The following is a 12887-nucleotide window of genomic DNA, read 5'->3' as shown; positions in this document are numbered from 1 at the left end:
TGCATCTGATGTCTTCTTACAGGGTATGAAATGAGCCATTTTTGGAAATATATCCACTACGAAAAATATAGAATCATTCCCTCTCGGTGTCTTAGGCAATCCAAGTATAAAATCCATGCTTATATCCTCCCAAGGTCTTATTGGTACTACTAAAGGTTTATACAATCCCACATTTTGACTACTACCTTTTGCAACTTGACAAACTCTACAACTTTGCTAATATCTCTTAACATCCTTATAAATTTGGGGCCAAAAGTACTGCTCACTCACTAATGCAATTGTTTTATCAATGCTAAAATGTCTAGCTAAACCTCCACTATGCTTCTCTTTTATCAAGTTCTCTCTCATGGAACACATAGGTATGCATAACTGAACTCCCTTGAATAACATCCCATCCTAAATGAAATAATCCAACTATTTGCTTCTATCAACCATAATCGATTCTCTACATGCTTTCCAAGGTTCTGCAAAATCCGAGTCTTCATCATACAAGGTCTTCAAATCTTCAAAACCTAATACTGTCACTCTCCTCTCTGCCAGCAAATTCCTTCTCCTACTCAATGCATCAACAAATTTGTTAGATTTCCCACTTATATGCTTCAACACAAAGGTGTAACTCTGCAAGAATTCTACCCATCTCATGTGTCTCTGATTCAACTTACTCTGACTGTTCAAGTACTGCAAATATTGATGATTTGTATACAACAAAAAATCCTTAGGAAACAAGTAATGTCTCCATTTCTTCAAGGCTTGAACTATGACATAAAATTCTTGATCATACATTGAATATCTCTTTCGGGCATCATTCAATTTCTCATTGAAATATGCTACTGCTCTCCCTTCTTGACTCAAAACTGCTCCTATTGTTGTTTCACTTGCATCACAATCCACTTGAAATACCTTATTGAAATCTGGTAAAGCCAACACAGACTGCTCAGTCACTTTCTGCTTCAAACAATTCAAAACTTTTGTTTGCTCTGGTGGTCCACTTGAATTCCTTCTAATCTCCTCTCATGGTCTCAGTCATAGGGTTACAAACTGAACTGAAATTTTTGATAAACTTCCGGTAAAAACTAGCCAATCCATGAAATGATCTTGCCTCTCCAATTCTTTCTGGTGTAGGCTGATAGTTCTGATAGTTAATGTTAAGTACAGATGCCAAGCTAACAAGATGAGAGGGGGGGGTGAATCATACAAACTTAATCTTCCATAAAAACAATAGATTCAACCTCGGTAACATATACTTCAGTAATATAACCAAAACTGCTAAACATGCAAACTCATAAGCATATAAACATCATAACACTCATAACACCAGATTTAACGTGGAAACCCAAATAGGGAAAAACCACTGTGGGATTTTGGACCCACTAAGAAATATACTCTTCTAGAGTATGCTCGGTTAAAAGCAAATCCTATTAAAGATTACAAACACATTGCTAGATGTGAACCAGTTAAGGGATTTCCCTCAGATCTGTTAGGATCTTCACCTTGTTAGAAGTGACCTTGTTAAAGAATTTCAAACACTCAATCAGAATGTCACCTTGCTAGAGGGTTTTACAAATAAGACTGTTAAGTCCACTCGGTTAAGAGATTTTCTGTCACTTTACAAAATAATAGTAATAAAAATCTATCTGCAACTTCACATCTAAAATGCTAAAGCAAATTCTTATTTGCTCAATACAATTTAGTCATAGGACTTATCTTGTCCATCTGCTGGGCTCTATACTCTATTATTCAAACAGGTCTTCAAGCTTTTGTGCTCGGTAATCACTATGTAGCATCCCTGTGCATACACTTGCCCGCATGCATTGTTTATCAACAGTTCCTTATTTATAAACAATTTTCCAACCGCTTAATCTCCTTGATCACATATCCCATGATCAATCATAGCAATCAGATCTTCTAACTTGACCAAGTTCAATGTATCCTTTGATCTGGAAATGTTTTACCCCGCCTTGGAACTTGCATACATTTCTTGGAACTTGTGCTAGGGTATTGCGGTTCAATTTGAGTTGTAGATTTTCCTGCCGATTTTCCTTTGCCATAGATTCTTTAACAAACTTCATGCACAACATACCAATCATTTAATCATAACCAGCTCATCAACTTCCTTCATTAAATAATGCTTTTATTCATTCAATTCATTCTGTTATTACTCGGTTGCGACTCGGTAAATACTGAACTTCACTCGGTAGACAATTTGCCTTCATTAACCGATAGTGATAACCTTAGGGTTTACCGACTAGGTTCTTTGCTCGGTAACATAGTATAGTATTAACCTTATAAACAACAACATATGTAGGATATAAAAAAAATCTAAACATCATGATCTCATCATTGTCTAACTCGGTAATAGTTGCCCATTGAATAACTTATTTATCCCCTTATTCATCACAATCTTTCTGTGTCTTTTACCGACATCTTTATACTCACCAAATCATACTTCTTAAGATATGGCAACATCATACTGAATTAGAAAATCAATTTCTTGACAACAATGACAAAATAATAATATTAAGATAGTAAACATCCTTAATCGGTTATATCCATAATCATCAACAACCTTCTCAATATCCTTATTGAAATGCCAACAATCTCCCTTTGTTTTTTATAATGCCAACAATCTCCCCCTTTGGCATTGATGGCAAAACCAATTGATATGACCTAATTGATTTGGATTGTTGTGAGTTTCTGAAATTCTCTCCCCTTGTCATTAGTCTTCTCCCCCATACATTAGTCTTCTCCCCTTTTCTTTAGTCTTCTCCTCCTTTGACAACAATGCCAAAATGTAAAGAACTAAAACATAATTTCTTCCTGTATGAAGTGATTTCCTGTTGTTATGTGTCAACTTAGTCTCGGTCAGAGCATTTTGACTTCAATTCTTGTTCCCTGTTATTGTTTCCTGCACACCTTTAGAAAACATCTTAAAGTGTGTAAATCAACATAGACTCCTAAAAGATATTCTGTAGAGTCATCGAATTGATGCTTTCACCGAACTCGGTCAGTGAATGGAAGATAGGGGTAGGACCCCTAACTTACTTCTGAGATACTCAAAAGTGTCCCTTGGTAGTGGCTTGGTAAAGATATCTGTTATTTGTTCCTTTGTGCTAACATACTCCAACACCACTTTCTTCTCTTGAGCTTCTTCTCTAAGATAATGATATTTGATAGAGATGTGCTTTGTCTTAGAGTGCATAACAGGATTCTTTGAAATGTTAATGGCACTAGTATTGTCACAGAATATAGTTACTGGCTCGGTAACTTTCTCATTTATACCTTCCAACAATTGTTTGATCCATGCTATATTGGTACAATTCAATGCTGCAACAATGTATTCAGCTTCTGTTGTTGACTATGAAACACATCCTTGTTTCTTGCTAAGCCAACTCACTAGTCTTTCTCCTAAAAAGAAAGCTCCTCCACTTGTGCTTTTCCTGTCATCAACGTTGCCTGCCCAATCAGCATCAGTATAAACTGTTAAATCAAAGTCATTTCCTTTCTAATATACTAAGCCATAATCCTTAGTGCCTTTCAAGTATCTGAAAATTCTCTTGATTGTTGTCATGTGTGTTTCCTTGGGATCTGCAAAAAATCTTGCAACTATACCTATTGCATGTGTTATATCTGGCCTACTGTGAACAACATATTTTAGCTTTCCAATCATGGATCAGTAAAGTGTCTCATCAACAAATGTAGATTCATCATTCTTTGATAATTTACAGTTGGTAGTCATAGGAGTACTTACTGGTTTTGAATCCTCCATTCCAAATTTCTTCAAGATTTCCTTTATGTACTTGGATTGAGTAATGAAAATCTCATCTTTCATTTGTAGTATCTATAAACCTATAAAATACTTTATCTCACCGATTAATGACATCTCAAATTCTTTGCTCATTTCATTTCCAAAGTTCTTGCATAAAGAGTCATTTCCACAAAAGATAATATCATCAACAAATATGGCTGAGATCAGTATTCCATTTTCATCATTCTTCATGTACATATTGTTGTTTTCACTTGTTCTTATAAAACCAATCTTGATTAAATAAGAGTGTAATCTTTCATACCATGCTCTAGGTGCTTGTTTCAGACCATATAAAGATTTGTTCAATTTACATACCTGATCTTTATTCTTGTCTTCAACAAATCCTTCAGGTTGTTCAATAAAAGCTTCTTCTTCTAATATACCATTCAGAAATGCAGATTTGGCATCCATTTGATATACCTTGAAATTCTTGTAAGCAGCATATTCCAACAATGTTCTTACTCCTTCAAGTCTTGCCACAAGTGCAAAAGTCTCACCATAGTCAATTCCTTCTTCTTGGGCATAACCTTTGCGAACTAATCTTGCTTTATTTCGAATGACCTCGCCTTTTTCATTCAGCTTGTTTTTGAAAATCCACTTTGTACCGATTACATTTTTGTCCTTCGGTCTTGGGACCAATGTCCATGTGTCATTCTTCTTGATTTGATCAATCTCTTCTATCATAGCATTTATCCAATCTTCACTGTTAAATGCCTCTTTCACTATCCTCGGTTCAAATTCAGATATCAGACATGTGTTTTGTCTCAGTTTGTTCCTTGTCATCACTGGATCATCTTTATCTCCTATAATCTGACTTGATGCATGATGTCTTCTGACATACTTGGCTAATACAAGCTCAGTAGGCTCTGTATGATCTTCTTCATCACTCGGTAATTGGATATTCTCTTCATTTTATTCAATAGTTCTCTCGGTAAGACTTGTCGGTTGAACATAGACAAATTCTTCATAATCTTCTGGTTTTTTTTAATTTCCTTCATCATTTCTTTCTGCAAATTCATCAATCTTCACATTTGCACTTTCTACTATTTTGTTAGATGATTTGATCAGACATTTAAATGCTTTACTTCTAGAAGAATAACCAAGAAATGTTCCTTCTTCACTTTTCTAATCAAACTTGCCATTTCTATCATCTTTGTGAACATAGCATCTACTTCCAAAGATTTTAAAATAACTTACATTAGGTTTCTTGTCATTCCAGATCTCATATGGTGTCTTCAAAGTTCCTTTCTTCAGTTGTACTCGGTTCAGGGTGTAAACTACTGTGCTTATTGCTTCTCTCCAAAATTTTTGTGGCACTTTATTTTCAATCATCAGGGTTCTGGCACAATCCACAATAGATCTGTTTCTTCTCTCAACTATCCCATTTTGTTGTGGAGTTCTCGGTGTAGAGACTTGTCTTTTTATACCATGATCATTGCAGAATAAGTTGAACTCATCAGATGTGAACTCTCCTCCTCTATCTGATCTAAGACATTTCAGTTGTCTTCCTGTTTCATTTTCAACTCTTGCCTTGTACCATTTAAACATTTGAAAAGCTTCTGATTTTTCTTTTAAAAACATTACTGACATCATCCTTGAGTAATCATCCACAAATAATATGAAATATTTATCACCATAATAACTTTGAACTTTCATAGGACCACAAAGATCAATGTGCACAAGATCTAAAATTCCCTTAGAAGTGTAGGATATACTTGTAAAGCTTGATCTTGTCATTTTACCCATCTGGCATCCTCGGCACATAGCATTCTCAGGTTTTTCAAGACTCGATAGACCTCTTACTCAATGCTTCTTTCTTATTTTGATCAGTTTATCAAAATTTACATGACAAAACCTTTTATGCCATAACCAGGTATCATCTATCTTTGCATATAGACACTTATTCCGAGTTGAGTCAAGGTGAAATGTGTTACCTTTTGTTTGTGTCCCGGTAGTAGCTAACTTTCCATGCTCGTCATGAACTTTGACAATTCCTTTCTGAAATTCTATTCGGTAACCTGTATTGTTTAGTTGTGCTACACTCAACAAATTGTATTTCAAACCTTCAACCCAATAAACATCATTACATTTAGCATTGTCAAGAAGTGTTATAGATCCTTTACCTTTTACCAGACATGGTGCATCATTACCAAATCTTACATAGCCTCCATCATAATCTTATAACATAACAAACTTGTGTTTATCACCTGTCATGTGATGTGAGCATCCACTATCTATGATCCAAGAATCATTAGTATTTATGTGAGATATTAGGGCTTTTTCTTCATAACTTTCTTCATCTGATCCATCTTTGATAGCCACATAAACTACTTCCTCTGTATCAGTTTCATCTGATTTATCATCATTTGATTCCTCATCGACTATTAAGCATGACTTTCTATCTCTTCTTCTTAAGTCTCTGTATCCTTTGTAATGATTATCTTTCTGTCTGTCATCTCGGTAATCTCTCTTTTCAGTAGAATCTTTGTCAGGACACTTAGAAGCCATATGTCCTATTTTATCACAATTGAAACATTTCAAAGGTAGTTTTCCTTTATACTTACCTTTGCCTCTCGGTAACCTTCTGGCTAATAGTGCTTCAAACTCTTCTTGCTTTCTGATTTCCTCATACAGTTTGTGTACTTCTTCCATGTTCTTGCGAAATCTTTCACTTTCTCCACTGTGATCCCCTTTAGTGTACTTACTCATTCTATCATTATAATCATCAGATTCACCAATATGAAAAGAACTAAATGCAGACTCAACTTTATTTACCGATGACCCACTGTTATCAAAGTTACTTAACTCAAATGCATGTAGCTTACCAATAGTAGCATCTAAAGAAACTGGCATATTGAGTACATACCTCAATTCATTGATTGCAGAGACTTGGATTGCATAAGCTGGTAGAAGGGTTCTTAACAACTTACTTGTTATATCCTTTTCTTCAATAGTTCCACCTACTCCTTTGATTTGATTGACAATCTCCTTTAGTCTTGTATTGTAGTGGGTTATGTTCTCACCTTCATTCATCCTCATAGATTCAAGTTGTCCTCTTATACTATCCACTTTTGTTCTTTGAACATGTTCATCTCCACCATACACAGATATGAGCTTGTCCCACATTGCCTTTGCATCATTGCAGCCTTCTAGATCATTAAACTCTGAGTCGGTCAATGCAGATGTTATTTCAATCATTGCTTGAATATGTTCTTGCTTTGCCTTTATCTCTTCCATTGTCAATGGATAGGTGCTTGGTGTAATGAAATCATTCTCTAGATAATATACAACATATTCTCCAACTCTTGATAGGTGCAGCTTCATCCTTTTCTGCCATGTAGAGAAACATGACTTGTTCAGCTTCGGTGCATCCCTCTTGTACATCTTTGGATCTTTGCCTCAAGTACCTTTAAACTTTTCTTCCGGAGTCCAAAGCTCTGATACCAATTGATAGTTCTAATACTTAATGTTAAGTACAAATGCCAAGCTAACAAGATGAGAGGGGGGGGTGAATCCTACAAACTTAATCTTCTATAAAAACAACAGATTCAACCTCGGTAACATATACTTTAGTAATATAACCAAAACTGCTAAACATGCAAACTCATAAGCATATAAACATCATAACACTCATAACACCAAATTTAACGTGGAAACCCAAATAGGGAAAAACCACTATGGAATTTTGGACCCACTAAGAAATATACTCTTCTAGAGTATGCTCGGTTAAAAGCAAATCCTATCAAAGATTACAAACACATTGCTAGATGTGACCCGATTAAGGGATTTCCCTCAGATCTGTTAGGATCTTCACTTTGTTAGAAGTGACCTTGTTAAAGGATTTCAAACACTCAATCAAAATGTCATCTTGCTAGAGGGTTTTACAAATAAGACTGTTAAGTCCACTCGGTTAAGATATTTTCTGTCACTTTACAAAATAACAGTAATAAAAATCTATCTACAACTTCACATCTAAAATGCTAAAGTAGATTCTTATTTTCTCAATACAATTTAGTCATAGGACTTATCTTGTCCATCTGTTGGGCTCTATACTCTATTATTCAAACAGGTCTTCAAGCTTTTGTGCTCGGTAATCACTATGTAGCATCCCTATGCATACACTTGCCCACATGCATTGTTTATCAACAGTTCCTTATTTATAAACAATTTTCCAACCGCTTAATCCCCTTGATCACATATCCCATGATCAATCGTAGCCATCAGATCTTCTAACTTGACCAGGTTCAATGTATCCTTCGATCTGAAAACGTTTTACCCCGCCTTGGAACTTGCATACATTTCTTGGAACTTGTGCTAGGGTATTGCGGTTCAATCTGAGCTGTAGATCTTCCTGCCGATTTTCCTTTGCCATAGATTCTTTAACAAACTTCATGCACGACATACCAATCATTTAATCATAACCAGCTCATCAGCATCCTTCATTAAATAATACTTTTATTCATTCAATGCATTATGTTATTACTCGGTTGCAACTCGGTAAATACTGAACTTCACTCGGTAGACAATCTGCCTTCATTAACCGATAGTGATAACCTTAGGGTTTACCGACTAGGTTTGTTAGGGTTTACCGACTAGGTTCTTTGCTCAGTAACATAATATAGTATTAACCTTATAAACAACAACATATGTAGGATATCAAAACAATATAAACATCTTGATCTCATCATTGTCTAACTCGGTAATAGTTGCCCATTGAATAACTTATTTATCCCCTTATTCATGACATTCTTTCTGTATCTTTTACCGACATCTTTATACTCACCAAATCATACTTCTTAAGATATGGCAACATCATACTAAATTAGAAAATCAATTTCTTGACATCAATGACAAAATAATAATATTAAGACAGTAAACATCCTTAATCAGTTATATCCATAATCATCAACAACCTTCTCAATATCCTTATTGAAATGACAACAATCTCCCTTTGTCTGTTATAATGCCAACATAGGCCACTCAACAATCACTTTCACTTTCTCAGGTTCCATCTTCAAACCATCCTCAAATATCACCTCATTCATTAGCCTCATGAAAGTACTCGGTGCATTAGTCAATCCAAAAGGCATCACCAACCATTCATATAGTCCTTAATTTGTCTTAAATGTTGTCTTCCACTCATCACCTTCTTTGATCCTGATCTGATGATATCCAATCTTCAAATCTATCTTTGTAAAGTATTTTGCTCCACTCAAATAGTCGATTATGTCATCCGTCCTAGGCAAAGGAAAACGGTATTTCACTATGATCTTGTTTATTGCTCTTGAATCGGTACACATCCTCCATTCTCCATTCTTCTTAGGTTCTAATACTAATGGTACTGCACAAGGGCTCACACTCTTCCTGATCAAACCTTTCTTCAATAGCTCCTACACTTGTTTATTTAGCTCTTCATTATCTATTAGTGTCAACTAGTGTGCAGCTTTGTTAGGCAAACTAGCTCCAGGAACCAAGTCCATGCAATGACTAATACTTCTAACATGTGGCAATCCATCAGGTACATTATCTTAAATGATGTCCTCATATTCTGTCAACAAATTTCTTATTTTTGTTGGGTGTTCTCCTTCCGGTTCCGGTCTCGTAGTCTTCTTAGGAATTCAGGCAAAACACACATTCTCATGTCTCGGTCCATCCATGAATTTCCTTACATCTAATAAACATATTCTGGTATTCGTATAGACTTCACTCTTCAAAGGTTCCTCCAAAGGTAACAAGGTTTGTTTCATCCCATTGGTCACAATAGTGTATGTATTCTTCCTCCCATCATGTATTGCATGTCTATCAAATTACCAAGGTCTTCCCAATAAAAGATGACAAATATCCATAGGCATAATATCACACAAAACTTCATCATGATAATTCCCAATTTTCAATTTCACCAAACATTGTTCACTTACTAACAACATATGTTCATCTTGAATCCATGCTATCTGAGAGGGCTTAGGGTGTTTCAACCTCTCCAATTTCAACTTATTCACCATCTCTTCTGAAACAAGATTATCTGAATTACCACTATCAATAACAACTTTACAACACTTACCGAATATCTTACATCTAGTCTTGAACAAATTATTCCTTTGCAAGGGCTCTTCATCTCCTCCGGTATGACACAAAGCTCTCCTCATCATCAATAGTTCTCCATCTTCCAGTTTATTGTTTGATCCAATGGGGTTTTCTTCCATCACTGCTTCTCTTCCAGTAACCTCTGTCTTCTTACACTCTAATGCACGGTGTCCTTCTCCTCCACACTTAAAGAAAGTTCCTCTAAATATCCTCTTGTCTTGTCTCCCAAAGTTCTCATTCCGGTAACCATCTGGTTCTCTCCTCCGGTAGAAATTTCTATCATCCTTCCGGTATGAATTACCTTCTTTGCTCACTTCCTTGTCCTTGTTTTGATCTGTACTGGTTCCTCTTCCTCCAGTATATCCTCTTCCTCCTTGAAATCTTCCTCCGGTAAACCTTCCACCTCTACCTCTCTATCTTTGCTCATGTCTTTTGTTCAATTTATCTTCAGCCTTCAGGGCATACTGGTAAGCCTCTTCAACACTCTCCAATTTGATCATACTGAGTTCATCTTGTATAGACATCCACAATCTGTTCAAATATCTTTCAATTTGTTCAACTTCATCATCAACATGTCTAGATCTGATGTTCAACTTGTAAAATGCTTTGGTGTACTCCTTCACACTAGATTCCTTCTATCTCAGATTCTGCAACTTCCGAAACAAATCCACTTTATAATTCGTCAGGAAAAACTTTGATTTCAACATAGCAATCATCCTATCCCATGTCTTAATATTTTCTTTACTTCTTCTATGTCTATCAACTTGCAAATGCTCCCACCAAAGAGATGTATGACCTTTCAACCAGGTACATGTATATTTCACCTTCCTCTCTTCTGCAGTGTTTTCAAAATAAAAATACTTCTCCATCTCCGAGATCCAATCCATCAATTCATCTGGATCTAACTTCCCATCATATTCTGGTGGGGTAAAATGAGGTTTAGTGTTCGCCCTACTCAAAACCCTTAAAAACCTTTCTTCATCCGGATCAACTGCCGGTAGGTTCACTTGTTCTGTCAGGGCTTCTCCTCCTTCATCTTTGCTCACATCCTCAATATGTTGGCCTCTTCTCTGGGTTGTCTCCACGACTTCTAATTGGGCTGCTATTACTTACAACATCTCCATCACAGCAAGGTCTACAATCCCACATGCTCCACCATTCCTAGTTCCTCTTCATGCCATTGACTCATGCTAGTCCTCTGCAATTGTAGGTCGAATCCACAATCTGTCACCCTACAATAAAATTCTACACACGCAACCTCCGAAATGAAACTTTGCTCTGATACTACTTGAAGCAGTCACCGGTGAGGAGGGACCTCAAGGAGATTATTCCAAACTGGTCAGCAAAAGTAAACACAACGGAAACACACAGACATTATGGAGGCAATGCATAACAGATAGTTTTATTGCATGAAATTTGATTACATCCAACTAGTAACAACCGGGTTACAACATACCGGCACATAGGCCTGGTAGAATAGGTCACACTAGGACCTTGAATCGAAAGATCTATATTCTAGGCATAGTCTATCTTTGATTGATTCTAATGATCTTCAATTGATTGCATTCTAAAGCATGATTACAAATATATATCAATCCAAAGGATCCAATTGGCCCAAAAGGGATCAAAACCCAAAGAACAAGACCTAACGTGCAAAATGAACAAGGTCAGCCTCCGCCAAGAGATTCCTCCAAAAAATCCAAAGGATGAAATGTAGAAGGTTGACCACGTGCCAAGAAACATCAAGATCAACATCCAGGGCTCCACAAGCTTCGCAATGGGTTCCGATAGATCACCAGAATAGGTCTTAGGCAACCAGTAACAAAGAAACAACCGGTAACAAGAAATTGTCATGGAAACCGATAGCAATATCTTGTCAGAAAGTGATCCAAATGAGATGTGGTTTGAAAGCAAGAAAGATGATCAAGTCTTCAAGTAGAATCCAACTCCACAAGATCCGGTGAGCCAAAACCGAGACACACACATAAAGAAAAACTGAAACTGCAAATAGAAATCAAAACAGAAAAGAAAATGTTTTTGGTTGATGCGAGATTGTTGTGAACCAGGGATGCTCCTGCATCAAAAGTTCAACAATATATCTTACTACAAATTTGAAAGGATATATAAATTATTCATAAATGGTTGACCGAGTGAAAGCATTTAATCATTCAAAATAAGAAAACATCTATAGATTATGTCAGATTGAAATTCAATTATTTATAGATGATAAAGTTAAAAAGATGGACATCAAATATGAAACAATATGTTATACCACATTCATTTAAATGTGGTAAGATTCTTGAAACATATAATGAAATAAAATATATGAAATATGTCCCATTTATGAAATAGATATAAATGACAAGGTCGTGGATGCTCTTGTTCAACATCCCCTCATTAGTGTTTTTTCTTGTAATGGCATTTATTAGGAGATTTACAATTATTATTAAGACTCACATATTTATATTTGAACAAAGAGAGTCATACCAACGTAATTTTTGTATCATTTCAGAAGTTAAGAAATTCACTCCTAGGGCTAGTGCACAATCTATGATTGAAGCTTCTTGGAGATCATCAAGTAGATTAATTGGTTATATACAAGTTTTCATATTTACTATCCTGAATTGCATTAATCATAATTTGAAAGTTAGTTATCTAATTTTTTTATATAAATTCACATACAAAAGTCATTTTAGAATCAGATATTACACATTTTAGACCCAAATGAAAAGATAACAGTACACCTAACCCTAAAGAGAGACAATGTGAATACACATACCACTTTGGCACTAAGAATCATAATTCATAGTTCAAAGAATTTATAGCTACAACGTCCAAGTTTAGCACATGACGTCACCAGTGAACCTTGTCATGGCCAAAAGAACAATGAGTTTATATTTTGCTTTATTTATTATAAAATAATCATATGGATGAATGGGACACCACTAATCTCATTCCAAAACGATTGACTAACTTTCGTGTTATACATTTAACTAAA

The sequence above is a fragment of the Cryptomeria japonica genome, chromosome 2 (genome assembly GCF_030272615.1).
Source record: "Cryptomeria japonica chromosome 2, Sugi_1.0, whole genome shotgun sequence".
Classification (NCBI taxonomy): domain Eukaryota; kingdom Viridiplantae; phylum Streptophyta; class Pinopsida; order Cupressales; family Cupressaceae; genus Cryptomeria; species Cryptomeria japonica.
Note: the sequence above shows the minus strand (reverse complement) of the source record.